Genomic DNA, 19613 nt, shown 5'->3' with positions numbered 1-19613 from the left:
CATTGACTCCGGGCTCCATGAAGTCTCATGGAATCAGGTCAAACATGGACTAAGAAACTTCCTGCTGATTACCACCTTCCATCCCCCTCAAGTGATAAATCAGTACGCCGCCATGTTGAACAGTGTTTGCAAGAAGCACTGAGGGTAGCAAGGGCACAGAATGTATTCTAGGCGGGGGACTTCAATGTCCATCACCAAGAGCGGCTCGGTAGCACCAATACTGACCAAGCTGGTTGACCTCTAAAGGGCATAGCTACTAGACAGGGTCTGCAGCACGTGGTGAGGGAAACAACAAGAGGGAAAAACCTACTTTACCTCATCTTCACCAATCTACCTGTTTCAGATGTCCATGACAGTATTCATAGGAGTGGCCAATGTATAGTTCTTGTGGATATGAAGTCCCGTTTTAACATTGAGTATACCCTCCATCATGTTGTGTGACGCCACCACCACCACAATGCTGCCCATTTTGAACAGATCTAGCAACTCAAAACTGGGCATCCATGAGGCACTGTGGGCCTTCAGCAACAGCAAAATTGTATTTGACCACAATCTATAATCTCATTGGCTCTACTATTACCATCAAGCCAGGCGGGTCAACCCTTGTTCAATGAAGAGTGCAGGAGGGCATGCCAGGATCAGAACCAGGCATACCTAAAAATGAGGTGTCAAGTTGATGAAGCTACAGAGCATATTACCTGTGTTCCAGACAACTTAACTACCATGCAATAGACAAAGCTAAGCAATCCCACAACCAACAGATCAGATCTAAGCTCTGCAATCCTGCCACATGAACAATTAAGTAACTAACTGGAGGAGGAGGCTTTACAGATGTCCCCTTCCTCAATAATGGGAGAAGCCCAGCACATTAGTGCAAAGGGGAAGGCATTTGCAACCATCTTCAACGATAAACGGTGAGTAGAAGATTCATCTCGAATTCCTCCTGAGGTCTCCAGTGTCACAGATGCTAGTCTTCAGCCAATTCGATACACTCCACATGATATCAAGGAACAGTGAAGTCACTGGATACTGCAAAGTCTATGGGCCCTGACAACATTCTGGCAGTAGTACTGAAGACTTGTGCTCCGGAACTAGCCGTGCTCCTAGCCAAGCTGTTCCAGTACAGCTACAACACTGACAATTACCCAGCAATGTGGAAAATTACCCAGGTTCGTCCTGTACACAAACAGGAAGACAAATCCAACCCGGCCAATTATTGCCAACGGTCTACTCTAGATCATCAGCAAAATGATGCAAGGTGTTGTCGACAATGTTATCAAGCAGCATTTATTTAGCAATAACCTGCTCACTGGCGCTCAGTTTGGGTTCCGCCAGGGCCACTCAGCTCCTGACCTCATTACAGCTTTGGACCACATATGGACAAAGAGCTGAACCCAAGAGGTGAGTTGAGAGTAACTGCCCTTGACATCAAGGCAGAATTTGACTGTATTATATCAAGGAGCCCTAGCAAAACTGGAGTCAATGGGAATCAGGGTAAACCCTCCACTGGTTGGAGTCATAACTGGCACAAAGAAAGACAGTTCTGGTTGTTGGAGGTTAATCATCTAATCATCCTAGGCCCAACCATCTTCATCAATGACTTTCTCTCCATCACAAGTTCAGAAGTGTGGATGTTCCTTGATGATTGCACAATGTTCAGCACTATTCGCAACTTCTCAGATACTGAAGCAGTCCATGTCCAAATGCAGCAAGACCTGGACAATATCCAGGCTTGGACTGACAAGTGGCAAGTAGCATTCATGCCACAAAAGTGCCAGGCAATGACTATCTCCAACAAGAGAGAATCCAATTATCACTCCCTGATATTTAATGGCATTATCATTGCTGAATCTCCCACTATCTGGGGACTACCATTGACCAGAAACTGAACTGGACCAGCAATATGAATACTGTGGCTACAAGAGAAGGTCAGAGGCTAGGAATCCCATGGCCAGTAACTCACCTCCTCACTCTGCAAAGCCTGTCCACTATCTACAAGGCAGAAGTCATGAGTGTGATGGAATGGTCTCCACTTGCCTGCATGATTACATCTCCACCAATACTGAAGAAGCTGAACACCATCGAGGAAAAAGCAACCCACTTGATTGGCACCCCATTCACCACCTCCAACATTCAGTCCCTCCACTAGCAATGCACAGTGGCAGCAGTGTATGTCATCTACAAGATGCACTGCAGCAACTCACCAAGGCTCCTTTCATAGCACCTTCCAAAGCCGCAACCGCTACCATCTAAAAGAACAAGGGCAGTAAGAAATGGGAACACCACAACTTGCAAGTTCCTCTCCAAGCCACACACCATCTTGACTTGGAACTATATTGCCATTCCATTACTCTCACTGGATCGAAATCCTGGATTTTCTTCCCTAATAGCCCCGTGGATGTACCTAACACCACATGGAACTGCAGTGGCTCATGACAGCAGCTCATCACCACCTTCTGAAGAGTAATTAGGAATGGGCAATAAGTGCTGTCCTAGTTAGCGATTGACAGCCTCACCCTGTGAAAGAATAAATAAAAAAAGCCCATCCATCAACTTTAACATTCACTCCCTCAATCACAGTAGTAGTACAATCCATGGTGTACAATAGCATCAGTGTGTAGCATTTATAAGATGCAGGGCAGCCAAGACTCCTTTGACAGCAATTTCCAAACATGTGACCTCTGTCAATTGCATTTAATTGCGGGTAATTGTATGCTGGTGCTGGACATTAATTGGAGATTCATTTGTGATCCTATATATAGAAGCAGACTGAAATTGCGGTTGTTGAGTTAGGAGGTGCATGTTTGTTGTAATGTATATCTGAGTAGGTAAATGCTTATAAAAGTACATAAGGATTGGACCTGGTTCTATCCTTAATCACCCAGCCTTCTGGAATAGAACAACCTCCAGCATCTGAAATAACAAGGGTGGTAGGCACACAGGCACAGCACCTGCAAGTTTCCCTCCAAATCATGCACTATCCTGACTTGGAAATATATTTCTTTCCTCCACTGTCACTGGGTCAAAATACTGGAATACCCTCCCTAACAGCACTACCCCTGCAAGACACAGACTGCAGCAGTTCAAGTAGGCAGCTTACCATCACCTTCTCAAAAGCAGTTTGGGATGGGTAATAACTGCTGGCTTTGCCAGTGATGCCCTTTCAAGAAGATATAATAATCCTCATAATGTTATTAGAATATATTGTAAAATAGAGTAATAGTGGGATGTGTCTGTGTGTGTGTGTGTGAGAGAGAGATTTAATTGAATTAGAGGCAGTTAATCTGGGTGCTTTGATTTAAGAAGAGAGGGTAGGTTTGAAATGTTAATTAGATAAACATGGGGAAGTTTAGAAACAAAGGTGTCAAGGGAATATTTGCATTTTGAAATAAACTAGACAGATTGTTTTCAAAGGAGGGGTAAAATGTGTCACCTAGCCAGGTGAAGCTTAGAAGCAGTGTGTTTATTTTCTCAAAACTTACTGGTAAAACTTAGTGCCATGAGAGGGTTGTAATATCAGGGAGATAAAGTCCAAAGACATAATGAAACAATGGGTATTTGCATTCAAAGAGGAAGATATGTATAAAGAAGGAGCAAGGGCTGTGTGTAAGGGAAGGCATTTTTAAGATCTTACAAGTGTGTGAAAAGCCTTCAGCATCTATGCCTCAAGCTGCTGTCTTCAAAGGACTGAAGTTAGGAAAACTCACTTGGAAATCGACTTGTTCAGGGTATCATGTTTCTTTGCCTGAGTCTTTTAAAATCTATGTGTCTTACTGTTGCCTTAATGAAAGTGTAACTGGAAGTTAGATTGAGTAGGGGATTTAGAAGTTATCATGGTAGTAATTTGTAGATCTATGTATGTATTTAAAATAATTTCTCTTATTAATAAATGTTTAATCTAATTTTATAAAAACCTATAAGACTTGGTGGTCTTATTACTACTGAATTCAAGGCACGCATTTCGAAATTTATACAGATTGAAAATAGTTGTTTCAAGTTTCCCTCTGGGATTTGAACAGCTCGACATTTACCATCTACTGTGTCATGACATGCCCAGATCTAATGAATCAATAAAAAAATTGATGTCATGAACTGCCTGCTCTATATATTTTTGTGTATGCTAATTGCACGTGCCGAGGCCTCACCAAGATGATGTCTAGCATGATTCATGGAGGAAGTGTGCACACATGTATCAAACACCAATTTGGCCCCCAAATTTCATTCTTATCACCCAAGCAAAGAGCGTTAACAAGTCCAATTTTTCCCCTGCTCTCTTTTTCTCTGCTCTGAAGAAGTCATATGGGTTCGAAATGACAACTCTGTTCCTTTCTCCACAGATGCTGCCAGACCTGCTGAATCTTTCCAACATTTTCTGTTTTTGGTCCAATATTTCCCCCCTACCTCCCTCCCCCGGGTCACACTTTACACATTACATATTGCATACAACACTTTGGTGACACAGCATAGGACATGAAAATTTGTGTATTGTAACTGATTGTTGTTTTATAAGTATGAATTTTGAACCAATTTTATGATCCGCTTAAGGACCAGTAGCTTTTTAAAGTAGACATAGCTTGAAATCCCAGTTACCCACTAAGGGAATAAAGTCACAGGATTCCATGGTTTTAAACAAACAAATTAAACTTCACTATACAATGGCAGAAAAGTAAAACAATCTACATACCTAACTTATACTCTAACCTTCAGAATTAACATGAGGTAAATATGAATTAGCAGGCAAACTGTGTTTTAACACAACATACTGCCTATTAAATGGCAGATGTGACCACAACAGACCCCACCAATTTCTCAGCAACCCACCCAGACATTAGTGACCATTGTGAGTCACACAATCTTGTTAAAACTCCATCTCCCTCAGGAGGGATTTAAACTCTTCACTTCAAAGATTTAGCCTCTGAATTCCCTCAAAAGCCATTCTGACTCAGACTGCCTCAATGACTGCTCGCCTCCCGATGATTCAATCTCTTCTCCTGAGACTATGTTCCATGGGATTCACAAAGCTGCACTCCCACCTTTAATTACTGGTACACTTCCATCTCTTTCACAGACCACTAGCTTCAATAGCCTGGCACTGCCCTGGCTTACTCCGAACTCCAATCTTCAAGCTGCACCAAGATATAGCCAGCTCTCAGGGCTTCTTCTGAACCCTAATCCTCTCCAGCATGGAATCAATGACCTTCCACCACCTTCTCAGTTCTGTAGGACTTCTCTGAGCCCTCAACTCCTGCAGTCTACTAACAGCTCCCAGGGATTCTCTGAGCTGCAAACCACACAAGGTCCAAACTACCACCAACAGCAGCACCAAATGGCTCCCAAGGCTTCTCTGAGGCCTACATGCTTTGAGCCTGCTAATAGCAGCACCTTTTCGGTATCTGGCCTCTTCCTCAGCTGCATGACATTCAGCTCAATTGAAACTGAAACAGAGCACCTTCTTAATTTCCACTCATTTCATGATGGCACAGCCTTTCAGGATTCACTGAGTGCTTTCAAACTAATTGAGCTCTAACTCCCAAAACAAAATATCGCTCTGGACTGCGCTTCCAGTTCTTCAGGTAAGCAAGCTCACCTGCTCTTTTCTAGCTCCATTTCTTCTAATCTGACTCTATTAAATGAACTTGGGTAACCTTCTGAAACTGCCATTTTCTTATAGGTGTTCTGGCAATTTCTAAAGCTCATTTTAGTTACCTGACCCTGAGAACAATAATCTTCCAAGAACTAAACAGTTTCTAAAATATTAACATGAGCCATGAACTAAATATTCATCACAACAATAAATGTCAACTGGGCAATTAGAGGGGCACTCCAATCAATGTATCCAATCAAAACTGGGTACAAAATCCAGCACTGAAGAGCAACTAAGGACATTAGAAAACAGCCAATAATACCCAGTCATGAAAAACTCTCAAACAACGAGATCGCTCTTACTTTCTTGCTTATTATTGGCAATTAACTTTCTAACATACTAAATAAAAATAACACAAGAAAATGATTAAACCCATACAGTTGCATTTTGTCTGTTTTATATTTGGCTAATAGCATTTTGTTTCAGAGGCCTGATCCTCTCCAGGGAGCTCTGGGCTTGGGTTCTTGTGGCTTCTGTGACATATCATTCTGTCAGGTGAATGAAGAGGCTTAGCCATTTACAGCTTCAAGATGCACCAGTATGACACAGTGTAAGTACCAAGATTTCCCAGTATCACTCTGCAAGTGATTTGTGCGCTACTATCCCCAAAATTGCAATGAAGGCTGCCTCCATTCTGACCATCAGCAGCAGCATCCCTTTTTAGACAAGGTGCGATGCTTAACACATGTTAACATGTCAGAGCAAGAGTGTTCATTCACGGAGCGTTCCACGACCATGCCCTGACCCTTTTCACGAACTAACACTGGAAAAAGCCTGACAACTGGCAATTGTCCAGGTAACCCTGAACTCATTTCTATTTTGGTGTTAAAATGCATGGCATAATCTTTATCCAAGGTAAATTTGACAGGAAAAAAATATAGAAATAATGATGCATAAGGATTCCTACTTGATTGCAGGCTGGATCAACTGCTACAGTACCCCCTATGGAGAAGCATAGAGTCGCTGACAGCAACTTCTGAATTTCCAGTTTAATTGCGCAAGTGTGGACTGCAGAAGCTACTTCCAGTTTCAGAGGCATAATGACAGTGAACACTGACAGTTTCACTGCCAATGCCACCGTAAAATCTGGGTTAGTAAACTGTATTCATAAGGGAATGGGGGAATATTACATTCTGCTGCCTGTTGTTGATATAAATGATGTTATCTGCTACCCCTGGCAAACTCCTGGAATCCACGAGAAGAATAATCTCACACACAATGGCATGGTTATTGTGTTGCATGTGGAAAATAATGAAAGGATAAGAGGGAAACAGGAGAAATGAAAACAAAGGGTCCAATGATTAAAAACTGATGAAATTGTTAAATTATCATTTTATGATCATCGTTAATTACACCATGTGGATTTTGTTGGCCAAAGTCATCATCTTGTGATAAGTTCTTTTAAAACAATCCAACCATTCAAAAAAAATAGTTCTTTTATGAACTGGAAGGAAGATAAAATGTTTAAAATATATAATAAAACAGTGAATGATCAACATTTTTAGCTGTATTTATTTAGAATATATACATATATGCATTTTGAAGACTCATTCTCCTCTTTGCTGGCCTCCAAACGCAATTAAAATGGATACTTTTTCAGTAAGTAATTACAAAAATTTACGATCAATACATTCCTAGCAATTAAAACAATTTGGATTGAGCATTAACATTACAACTCAACCTGCAATTTATTATCACTGTTAGAACCTGTGCCAGTGTAAGATAAACTAATTTATTGCTGAAAAGGGAGACATATCGCCGAAGCTTTTCATCTTGCACTCATCAGGACAAATGCAAGAATACCAAATTACAAATGGTCACGATTTATGCTAGAGGAGAAAAGGGTGTTGGTTGGTTGGCAAGTTGATTCTGATTGGTCAAGGCATTGGCATGAAGAGGGCAATGGGGATCTATAGGCTCTCCAAGCTCCCGGGTAATTCAAAAAAGGTGCAAGGTTTGAACACATTCCTTTTGTTTTCAGAGAATGGATCCCTGCGTATGAATGTATGTTGTTTCTATCAAGCATAAATATGCCACTTTATAAGCTTGACTGAGTATCTTAAATGGATTGTTAGTGCCGCTATTAGTGCACTCAGGGTTGTTCAGCAGGTGCTGCCCAATTGCAGCATCACATCTAATACTTGACATTTTGCTTTGGGTTTTGCAAACACTGCCTGGCATCACACTGGCACTAAAATTCATATTCAACATTGCTCAATTGTGTGGTAGGCAGAACGTCTTTTTGGATTGACAGCAGCATCCTGTTAGTGGAAAGTACTACTTGAGTACTCATTGCATAGTAGCAATGTGAAACGGCTTGATTAACCTGTTGTTCAAATATTTGACATACTTTGACTTTGCAGGATAATTTGAGGTAGACCAGGCACTTTTCAGGTCCAAATGCGATGGCCTTTCTCAATTTGCCATATTGCACAATACAGAGCGAACAATGATCTGATCAGGATAGTCTATGTCCTGCAGGATAGCTTTGAAGTACTCGATTTCTGCATCAAGTTTGCAAGGTGAGCAAAGGTTAGGGCTCTACTTACACACTAATTTAACATTTCTTAAAACATTAATATAAAAGGTGTTATCTGTGTATGCATCAAAATAATTATTGATTTATTATTACAAAATTTTTCATTTTGTGACTTTTTGTGTTTATCAAAGCAAGGGATGTTAGTGTTGAAGTTTGGAACACTTTCCAATTCAGCCATCCAGAATCATCATCAGTAAAACATGGTTAAATACTGAGGTTTTGTGATCCCAATCTTAGGAGAACACTCCCTACTTTCATTCTATCAGTGATGGCTGGGTTTGAGCACAAAGATAAAGTGTTAGCACCTAACGTACTGCACTATTTTATCCCTACACATTGTGGTGCTATTAATCCGGATATATAAATAATTAAGTAGAATTTCCAGCACAGAAGCAGGCAATTCAGCCAAACTGCCCATGTTTATGCACAGCATCAACATCCTCCCAGCTAACTCATCTAACTCCATCAACATAACCTTTCATTCCTTCTCCTTGTACCCTCTTCCCCTTAGATGCCTCAACTTCTCTATGGGGTAGCAAATTCCATATTCTACCCACACTCCTGAGTACAAAGAAGTTTCTTCTGAAATCCTTACTGAATTTATTAGTAAGGACTATCATATATTACTATCATATAATAATTATCCATAATTTTGAACTTGCCCACAAGCGGAAACATCTTCAAATACACATTTTCTATTAATTTATCATGAAGCCTTTGAATGAGCAGAATGTGCTTTGACGATTGTAGACATACTGTGAACTCATCAGCAGTTGTACTGTTTGTGCTGCAATGTGGACGTGTTTCTTGATACTATAAGAGTGCTTACTGTAATTATTTTTTTAAACTTCTGAAATGTGTAACTATTTTAAATCCATTCTCACAGCACTACAATGCTAACGCACTACCCTCAATCAGTAATAAGCTGAACATTTTTCTTCTGCATCAAATGCCATTCTGTCAAGAGCAAGCTTTTACTCAGCCTGCTTAATTTTGACAACACACTCAGATTTCCTGCACATGTCAAACACTAAACAGATGTGTGCTCTTTAGTACTGTTCCAGAGCATGCTGAAGTGCAACCAGTAAAGGGAACTGGCCATTCCAGGCTAACACATACCAACATTTTTCAGGCGTGCTGTACACCATGAATTGTGGCAAAAGTCTGACGAATTACTTCATACCATAGTAATAGGGTGAATGGTTAATTGCCAACTTGATCCTGGTTTGAAGATCTTTTTCGTATACTGGAGTGACAGGTTGAATGATTACAGTATTTATTACTGTAATAGGGTGAACTGTTATTTCTGTCTCCATTTAGTTTGAATATTTTTCACGTTATAAAGTTTGAATAATTATTTTATACTCTAATTAAAATGAATCACCTAATGTCTGACTGCATAAGTGGTTTGAACCGTAGTCACAGTTTAAAGTTACATATGACATAAAATTGGTACATGATTAACATCAGGCTGATGAAACTCATATTAAAATTTCATATTGTACAGTTCCCTCCCAGTGTGATGGAATATATCCTGTTTATACTGTGTGGCAGATTTCACTGGAACAGAGCAAAGTCAAGCAATTTGAGAATGTACAAGTTTTAGGTATTTGTGCTCATGATTCACAACTGTATTTCCAGCTGTTTGCCCTTCTCCAGTTGTCTGGTAAAGTCCATACACATCAGTAAGCACAAACATGGAACACTGGTCTCCACAGGAAGATTGAACACTGGATTGAACAAAACTAAACCCAATGCTATTTTAATTAATGTTAATCATCAGTATCAAATAGATAATTCTGAAGACCATAATCTGTAGGATATCTGCTGTTGAGCATGTGCTCACAGCGTGAGGTTAGTGAGCGATGCACAGTTTGACAGAGTGTAGGAGGCATCTCTAGTAAAGGCCTGATGGCTCCCATTTAAAAGCTTCCATTTAAAAACTTAAATTCTCATGTTCAAAACCCTCCATGCACTCGCTCTTCTCTATAACCCTCCAAGAAATCTACATTCCTCCAACTCTGACCTCTTTTGCACCCTCCACAACCCTGACTCCAGCATTGCCTGCTGTGCCTTCAAACACCTAGGCCCTAAGCATTATAACTGTCTCTCCAAAGCTCTTCACCTCTCCCTATCTTAAGGTGCTCCTTAAAATCCACCTGTTTGACCAAGCATTTGGTCATCTGGCCTAATGTCTGCTTTTTTGGGCTGATGTCAACTTCTGTCTGATTAGAGTTGTGGACATTTAGCTATATTAGGTGCCATATAAATGCAACATTTTGTTACGATCACGCATTGGGAAAAGGTAAAACAGAGCAAAGTCAAGCAATTTGAGAATGTACAAGTTTTAGGTAGTTGTGCTCATGATTCACAACTGTATTTCCAGCTGTTTGCCCTTCTCCAGTTGTCTGGTAAAGTCCATACACATCAGTAAGCACAAACATGGAACACTGGCCTACACAGGAAGATTAGGCACTTTACAGCCTTCCAGACTGAATATTGAATTCAACAACTTTAGATCTTGAATTCCCTCCTCCATCCCCACCCCCTTTCCGTTTCTTCCCCCTCCCTTTTGTTTTTTCCAAATAATTTATATAGATTTTTCTTTTCCCACCTATTTCCATTATTTTTAAAACTATACCTGTAATGCCCTGTCAGTCTTTCCACCCCACCCCCACTAGAGCTGTACCTTGACTGTCCTGCCATCCATTCTTAATTAGCACATTCTCTTAGATAATATCACCACCTTTAACACGTCTTTGTTCCTTTGTCTGTGACATCTTTTGATTATCTGCTCCTATCACTGCTTGCTTGTCCCTACAACCAGCACCCCCCCAACCAACTTCTCTCCTCACCCCCACCACCCCCCCCCCCGGACTTTAAACCAGCTTATATTTCACCCCTCTCCTAATTTTACTCAGTTCTGTTGAAGGGTCATGAGGACTCGAAACGTCAACTCTTTTCTTCTCCGCCGATGCTGCCAGACCTGCTGAGTTTTTCCAGGTAATTCTGTTTTTGTAAAGGTAAAACAATGTTCAGGGTAAAAAAATGAGTTGAATATTTATTGTTCTTGATGGTTAGTTCACATTAGCCAAACTAATTTCTAACTCTGGAAGTGAGTTAGTATTGCCCTTAATGCCTATAAGTCAAAGGCGACATACATTCGTCTCTAATGCCATTTAAAGAACTGTAGATTATAAAGCAGAAAAGGATCGTCTGAACAGTTATCTACAAAAATGTTCAGATCTATCAAAACGAAGGGATGAATCAATTTCTCAAGAATAAAGTCATCCCACATGCTATGATCCTCTTTTCTTCTGACAGAGCCATTATTATTCTGTTCTGCCTATAAGAAAACCTTTATAGTTGCAGGTATTCTAAAGAGTACCCACCCTTGTGATATACTTTCTCGTGCGTGCCTTGTCTTTACGAGTTCACACTGCTGGAGGCTCAACAGCTGGTGCCTTTCATCTGGATTAGTTATGTTCAATAAGTGTATGTCAGTCATTCCTTTCTGCAGCTTTTTACTATCATCAGGTTCCACAAATCACAGAGTCAGGTGCAGACTTCCAACAGCGATGCTGCTTATTCATCTTTCTTGGCTTGAACGAAGCTTCTGCTGAGAAGCAGAATACCAGATTCATAGCCTTTTTCTTTCAACCACAGCTTTTGAACAAACTGTATCCCCCATTTTAATTCAGGGTGAAAGTATGGCGGGCACAGGGCAGCAAACTGACCCCATCTTAGCAATGTGAGGCCAGGAGGATTTTAACTCCGCGACCTCATGTGCTTGGCCTCAGTGAGTCAGCTGCCAGAAAGTGGTGGGAAAAGGCAGGTGCACGGGCGATGGAAGCGCAATGTTGGATGATCAAAAGCTGCCACCCAACAAGGAGGTCAAGCCCCTGGCACTGGGGTAAATCATGGGAAGGGGGCTGTTTAGAGAAGCACAAGGTAAGGGATGCCTAAAAGTTCCTTGGAGGGGCACTTCTGCTTCTCCTAGGCCCACAAGGAAAGTCAAAAAAATGAAAATGACTCACCCTTTTGGGCCTTTCCTCCTCTTCACGCTCAGTTGGCCAGGTGGGAAAGCCACAGTAGCTTCCCTGTGCAGGTCTCTGGTTAAAGTGGCAATTGTACTCAGTCCCAGTCACCAGAGTTCCAATTGTCATACTTAAAGGGGGACCCTGATGGTTTTGGGTGAGTCTCCTTCTCGGCTGCTCAGGAAAGCAGGTTAAAATTGGAACCAGCAGGAAGAGAGTCAGATCTCAGTAACGAAATCCCACGAGCATTTTAACACTCACCTGCTCAGTTTATGTCGGGCAAATGGGGTTAAAATTACACCTTAATGCTCTCAAAGAAATGATTTATCTGATCTAACTAACTTCAGCTCATAGTAAACAGAACTGAAGACAGCTTGTGGTTTTGGGTCTAATGCTTAGAATGTTATGAATTTTAACTTTTACCCTTCATCGATCAAATTAATACTTTTTCAAAGGAAGTTGATTAGAAAGTGATGTATCAGTTAGGCTGTCTGTTTGCTACCTTTTCATTCACACAGGATGTGGCACTGCATGTCAGTTAGAATTACTTCCCTTGGGGCAGTGTAAGCTTAGCGGTTAAAGGCACATGCCTTTGATAATCAGCTTCAGTATCTCTTTCATGTCAGTAATGAGAAGATACGGCAGCATCAAAGAGAGCCTAATTCAATGAAGAAACTGTTAAAGGGCCTACACAGGGAAGGGTGGTAAGAGAGGTTTGGGGAATTGAAGATGTGAGGATTAGAAACAGTTATCACTTAAGGGCAGGGAAAGGAATAATGTGAAAAATTGCATTATTGCAACAATCTGAAGCTTCAGCGGCTGTCAAGAGTACCCCTCCTCTTGCCATGTGTTGTTTGATGATTAGAACTAAGGGCTATTGCCAAGAACTTGTTCTGATTGCCTGGTGGCCAGAGGCGGGGTTGAAGCTTTGAAATGCAAAGATCGAGTTTCATTCCACTGCTCTCTGCTTCTTTCCAACTTTGGACTTTTAATGTTGTCATCAGCCAGTAGCTACTTTCATACTAATTACAAACATATAATAGCTTTAAAATCAGTACCCACTAATAACTTCTTGGCTAAGCCTAGACAGCAAGATTTAAAGTCATTCAAGATGATGAGAATTAGCTGCACCTGCACCCATTTCCAAATGCTAAAAGCGGCTTAGATATTTTATGATTCAGCCCTGAAGCTGGGTTCCATATTTGCAGTCAAGAAGCCATTTGTTGCTGCATCTTTGTCATAATCAAACGGAGAGGCATATTTCTCTCACCTATGAGACATGACAAAGCATTAAGAGTGTATTTCGCCCGTGAACAGCTGGTAACTGAAGTTGTAAATATCTTTGGCAGGGTCGGGGGGCTTGTAGGGGGTGGTGAGTGGTGGATGGTTGTGCAGCTTACTCACTGAATTTCCTGGCGAAGACGTTAGGTGGGAAAACAATTGAAAACTCTTGGAAATATCAAAACAACATAAATACTTTGCATATAGTAAATGACCCCAGTAACCTGGCAGCTTTGTCTTCCGAAACAAAACAAAAATATTAAGACATGCAAAAAAATCAGTGTTTCTTTAAAACTCTCAAAGTGAACACTGAGAAATTTAATAAATTAACAGCTGTGCTAGCACATTATCATGATGAGCATGTGAGTGTTACTGGAAATTCCATGGAATGAGAGTTGAGTTATTGGGTGTAATTTTGACTTTGGGCAATAGTATAAAATAGCCAATATCGATTCAGCCATCCATTAAACACCTCTCCTGATTTTCTATTCCATTAACTTGATCCGAGAACCCTCTAGCCAGATTAAGAATCAGAAACTGCCTTAAATCATCCTGTTCTATACAAAACACAAGTCACACACAAACCTGACTTGGAAATATAATGCCATTTCTACATCGTCACTGGATCAAAATCCTGGAACTCACTCTCTAACAGTACAGTAGCTGTACCCACACCATGTCGACTGCAACGGTTCAAGAAAGTGCCTCAGCACCTCCTTCTCAAAGGCAATTAGGAATGGACAGTAAATGTTGGCATTGCCAGCAACCCCACATACAATGAACAGATAAATTTTTAAAAAGCATGCTATGTAACTAAATGAGTTTTATGAAGCATGGAATGCTTTACAAGGGCTCCTGTTTATGGCATAATGGGTTAATAGTTATGGTAATGAGATAGTGATGTGTATTATGATGTAACTGTAACATCAGTAGTCATGTGCTAGAGACCCTGTAAACCAGAGGGAACAGTCTGTACTTAAGAGCGATATGCCTACCTAATAGCTCATCATGTATATAGGCCAGGACTTTCCGGTCCCATTGTTGTGGGACCTGCTGCGGGAGATTCGGCGGCCCAGCCAAAAGTTCATTGACACTTGGCAGGACCGGACAATCCTGATGGTGGTCGTGGCCAAAGAATCCCACTCATAGTGTGTATAGTGAAATAAAGCAGTTTGAAGTAACTACTTGAGGCAGACCAGAGTTACTCAAGAGAAGATAGACCACGCAACAAACATATGAAACATGTTAGCAGCGGTGGTGAAACCAATCTAATGAAGGTTTGGTGCCATTGACAGAACACCCATGGCGAGAAAGTGGAAGAAAACCTCTTAGGGGCAAAATTCTGAAATCTTACCTGTGAGGAAGGCACAGTAGGAAGTGGGGCGATGTCAGCACCAGGCAAGCAGTCACTGCCCCTAACCAATCTCGAGGGCCTGCAGAGAGGCCAACACTGGAAGTCATGAAAAGAAAACTTCCTAAGGATCAGGGCTCCATACCAAAGAGCAGAAGCACTAGGTTAGTTAATTCCTCTATGCCATAGGGCCTATCATTGACAATGTCCTCCTGAGATAAGGGTAGAAGAGACCTCCGCATACTTTGAAACTGTCCTAGTGTATTTTAGTCTGAAATGGAACCTTGTCATCGAGTGAGCACGATTCAATCAGAGATTCCAAAGACCAGGGGAATCTGTTGAATGATTTCTTATTGACCTGTATAGGTTAGCCAATAGCTACGAGTGTATGAGGTATTGAAAGACAAAGTTATTTGTGACCGCATTGTCTTCAGAGTCTGTGACGAAAAGGTGTTAGATTTTTTACAGACAAGAGACGACCTCACACTCAGTCCAGTGCTTCAATACTTTAGGCAGGCCAAACTTAGGGAGTGAAATTGGCCTCTCATTCATTGACACACCAAGGTTTTGGACACATCCGTTAGCCGCTTAGACTCCAAGGCGGCAACCACACCCACTCAAAAGTCTGCTAAAAGAGTCAGGAACCCTACAGCAGCCATCTTGAGGTGCTCGTGCTGCAGCGCAATAAAGCAGCACAGAAGGCAAATATGTCCAGCAGGGGGCGCAGAGTGTTTCTAACGAGGAAAGACAGAACATTTCAAGCAGTTCTGTAAATTTAAAAGCTCCACTAAGGAAAGTAAGCAAGAGAATTAATACCACATGCAAAAAATAAGGTTGAAGCCCGTTTGCTACAATTTTCAGCCAGAAGTGCCAAGTGGATGATCTATCTCGGCCTCCTTCGGAGGTCCCCAGCACCACAGATGCCAGTCTTCAGCCAATTCGATTCACTCCACATGATATGAAGAAATGGCTGAAGGCACTGGATAATGCAAAGGCTATGGACCCTGACAATACTCGGGCAATAGTACTGAAGGATTGTGTTCCAGAACTTGCCGCGCCCCAAGCCAAGCTGTTTCAGTACAGTTACAACACTGGCATCTTCCTGGCTATGTGGAGAAGTACCCAGGTATGTCCTGTACACAAAACGCAGAACAAATCCAACCTGATCAATTACCGCCCCATCAGTCTACTCTCGATCACCAGTAAAGTAATGGAAGGGGTCATCAACAGTGCTATGAAGCGGCACTTACTTAGCAATAACCTTCTCACTGAAGCCCGGTTAGGATTCTGTCAGGGCCACTCAGCTCCTGACCTCATTACAGCCTTGGTTCAAACATGGATATAAGAGCTGAACTCCCAAGGTGAGGTGAGAGTGACTGCCCTTGACATCAAGGTCACATTTGACTGCGTGTGGCATCAAGGAGCCTCAGAAAAACTGGAGTCAATGGGAATCAGGGGGATAACTTTCCGCTGGTTGGAGTCAAATCTAGCACAAAGGAAGATAGTTGTGGTTGTTGGAGATCAATCATCTCAGCTCCAGGACATCACTGCAGGAGTTCCTCAGGTTGGTGACCCAGGCCCAACCATCTTCAGCTGCTTCATCAATGACCTTCCTTCCATCACAAGGTTAGAAGTGGGGGTGTTCGTTGATGATTGCACAATGTTGAGCACCATTTGTGACTCATCAGATACTGATGCAGTCCATGTCCAACTGCAGCAAGCCCTGGACAATATCCAGGCTTGGGCTGACAAGTGGCAAGTAACATTTGTGCCACACAAGTGTCAGGCAATGACCATCTCCAACAAGAGAGAACCTAACCATCACCCCTTGATGTTCAATGTCATTACCATCACTAAATCCCCCACTATCAACATCCTGGGGGTTACCATTGACCAGAAACTGAACTGGACTAGCTCATATAAATACTGTAGCTACAGGAGCAGGTCAGAGGCTTGGAATCATGTGATGAGTAACTCACCTCCTGACTCCCCAAAGCCTGTCCACCATCTACAAGGCACAAGTCAGGAGTGTGATGGAATACTCCCCACTTGCCTGGATGAGTGAAGCTCCCACAACACTCAAGAAGCTTGACACCATCTAGGACAAAGAAGCCCGCTTGATTGGCACACATCCACAAACATTCACTTCCTTCACCACTGATGCACAGCAGCAGCAGTGTGTACCATCTACAAGATGCACTGCAGGAATTCACCAAGGCTCCTTAGATAGCACCTGCCAAACCCATGACCACTACCATCTTGAAGGACAAGAGCACCAGATAGATGGGAACACCACCCCTTCAAGTCACTCACCATTCTGACTTGGAAATATATTGCCGTTCCTTCACTGTCACTGGGTCAAAATCCTGGAACTCCCTTCCTAACAGCAATGTGGGTGTACCTACACCACATGGACTGCAGCGGTTCAAGAAGGCAGCTCACCACCTTCTCAAGGGTAACTAGGGATGGGCAATAAATGCTGGTCCAGACAGTGAAGCCCTCATCCCGTGAATGAAGAAAGGAAAATCACTCAAAATGTCCACCATAAGCAAAAAAATGTCATCCCAGATTTCCTTTGAGAAGGACCATGAACAAGACTTTTGTTCTGTCACTCTAGTAGTTAAAAGCTGTAAAACTGACTTTAAACCTGACAGTGAAGCTAGTGTTACAATACTGGCTGAGCATTTGGCATAGCTCAAAAGAAATCCCACCCAACCATCAAACACTAAACTTCAAGGTCCAGGTGGTACGAATCTGCAAGTAAAAGGTCAGATTACTGCTACTCTTCACCACAAGGGGCAACAGATCTCGCACAATCTACGCATCTCTTTACTCAGCAAAAATGCATGCCTGCAACTGGGCATTCTGCAAACAATGGATGAAGTCCTACAACAAGACAACTGACTGGATTTCGCCAATAATTCCCACAGATTTTTCACACACTGGGAAAGATCAAACATAAATGCCATATTACATCACTTCCAGATCAACGGACCCTAGCAAAACTGGAGTCAAAGGGAATCAGGGGAAAGCTCTCCGCTGGTTGGAGTCATACCTAGCACAAAGGATGATGGCTGTGATTGCTGGAGGTTCATCGTCACAGTCGCGCTGCAATCAATCACTGCAGGAGTTCCTCAGGGTAGTGTCCTCGGCCCAACCGCCTTCAGCTGTTTCATCAATGATCTTCCTTTCATCATAAGGTCAGAAGTGGGGATGTTTGCTGATGATTGCACAATGTTCAGCACCATTTGCGACTCCTCAGATACTAAAGCAGTCCATGTCCATGTGCAGCAAGAGCTGGATAATATTCAGGCTTGGGCTGATAAGTGACAAGTACCATTTGCATCACGCAAGTATCAGGCACTTGGTGGATCCAGGGCACTCAGCTACACTGTAAGGAGCAGGTAAGAGGAGGCTCTCGGAATCCCATGTTCATTCACACAAAGAACTGGGGGAAATCCTGGTACTGAGCAGCCAGGTTCCACTCCCTGAGGTCTAGGTTTCCAGGTGGCGAGTAGGAGAAAGTGAGCAAGGCACTCAGGGTAAGAGAGGGAGCCCTCCACTCATAGGCCCCCCACCCCCACCCTTGGAGCGGAGGCAGAGGAATCTAGTGAATGTTCCAACAGAGACCTCCAGTTGTGGGAGCAAGCCTGATGTCTGGGCTTCACAATTTTCCTGAGGGGTCCTAAATCAGACGCTAATCCTTCATTATTCAATGCAAGGGGCCTAATGCTCATCCTAGGCAACCACATTGGACACCTGAAAAATAGTTTGATTCAATCTCAGGTTGGATGGTCTTCAGGCGTCCTTGGAACTCAGACCCAAGCAGGGCAGTATATAGTTCTTGTAAAGGGCTCTGACCTGTTAGAAATTAAAAAAAGCCACTCATGAGGTTTATAAAGCAAATGTTAATATATATATTGGCAAAAACAAAAAGCTAAAAGCTACTGCGGATGCTGGAAATCCAAAACAAAATAAAAACAGAATTACCTGGAAAAACTCAGCAAGTCTGGCAGCATCGGCGGAGAAGAAATCAGTCAACGTTTCGAGCCCTCATGGCCCTTCAGCAGAACTGAAGCATAGTTTCAACAAGGGAGAAATATAAATTGGTTTAAGGTGGGTGGGGGGGAAGAGACACATTGAGGGTGTGGTGTGAGCAGATAATCAAAAGATGTCAGAGACAAAAGGGTCAAAGAGGTGTTGAAGGTGGCGGTCTTTGTCTGAGAAAAGTGCTAATTAAGAATGCAAGACAGGATATTCAAAGTACAGCTCTAGTGGGGGTGGGGTGGAAGGACTAAAGGGCATATGTTTGAAAGAAAAAATATATTTTATATGATTCTAGAATCACAGAATGTTTAAATTTCTTGACTTTTAGGAGTTTGCCTCCTGATTTATCAGGCGATGGGGTTGGAATTACTGTGATTTACAAGTTTGGAAACACAGTCCAAGACTTTGAGAAATGATCAACAAAACTTGTTGACTGTTTTTGCCTAAATGGCATTGTGTTTAGGTTCAGTGGAATTCCTTATTTTAAAGCATGACCGACTGAAACAGTCTTGCCTGAATTCAGATGGGCCCACTGTTTCCGAGCTGGGAATAAGAAGCTTGGAAAAGGAGACACTAAATATCGAAGAATTACATGTTGCTTTTTTCTTCAACAGAATTGAAATGGGGACGAAATACCAGCAACGAGTGACTTTCAAGCATGAGAAACAGATCTCTTTAGTGGCAATGGAAAAATAAAAATCATATTATATAAAA

The sequence above is a fragment of the Cetorhinus maximus genome, chromosome 4 (genome assembly GCF_964194155.1).
Source record: "Cetorhinus maximus chromosome 4, sCetMax3.hap1.1, whole genome shotgun sequence".
Lineage (NCBI taxonomy): Eukaryota > Metazoa > Chordata > Chondrichthyes > Lamniformes > Cetorhinidae > Cetorhinus > Cetorhinus maximus.
The sequence above is the reverse complement of the archived record's forward strand: the minus strand, read 5'-3'. Positions refer to the sequence as shown.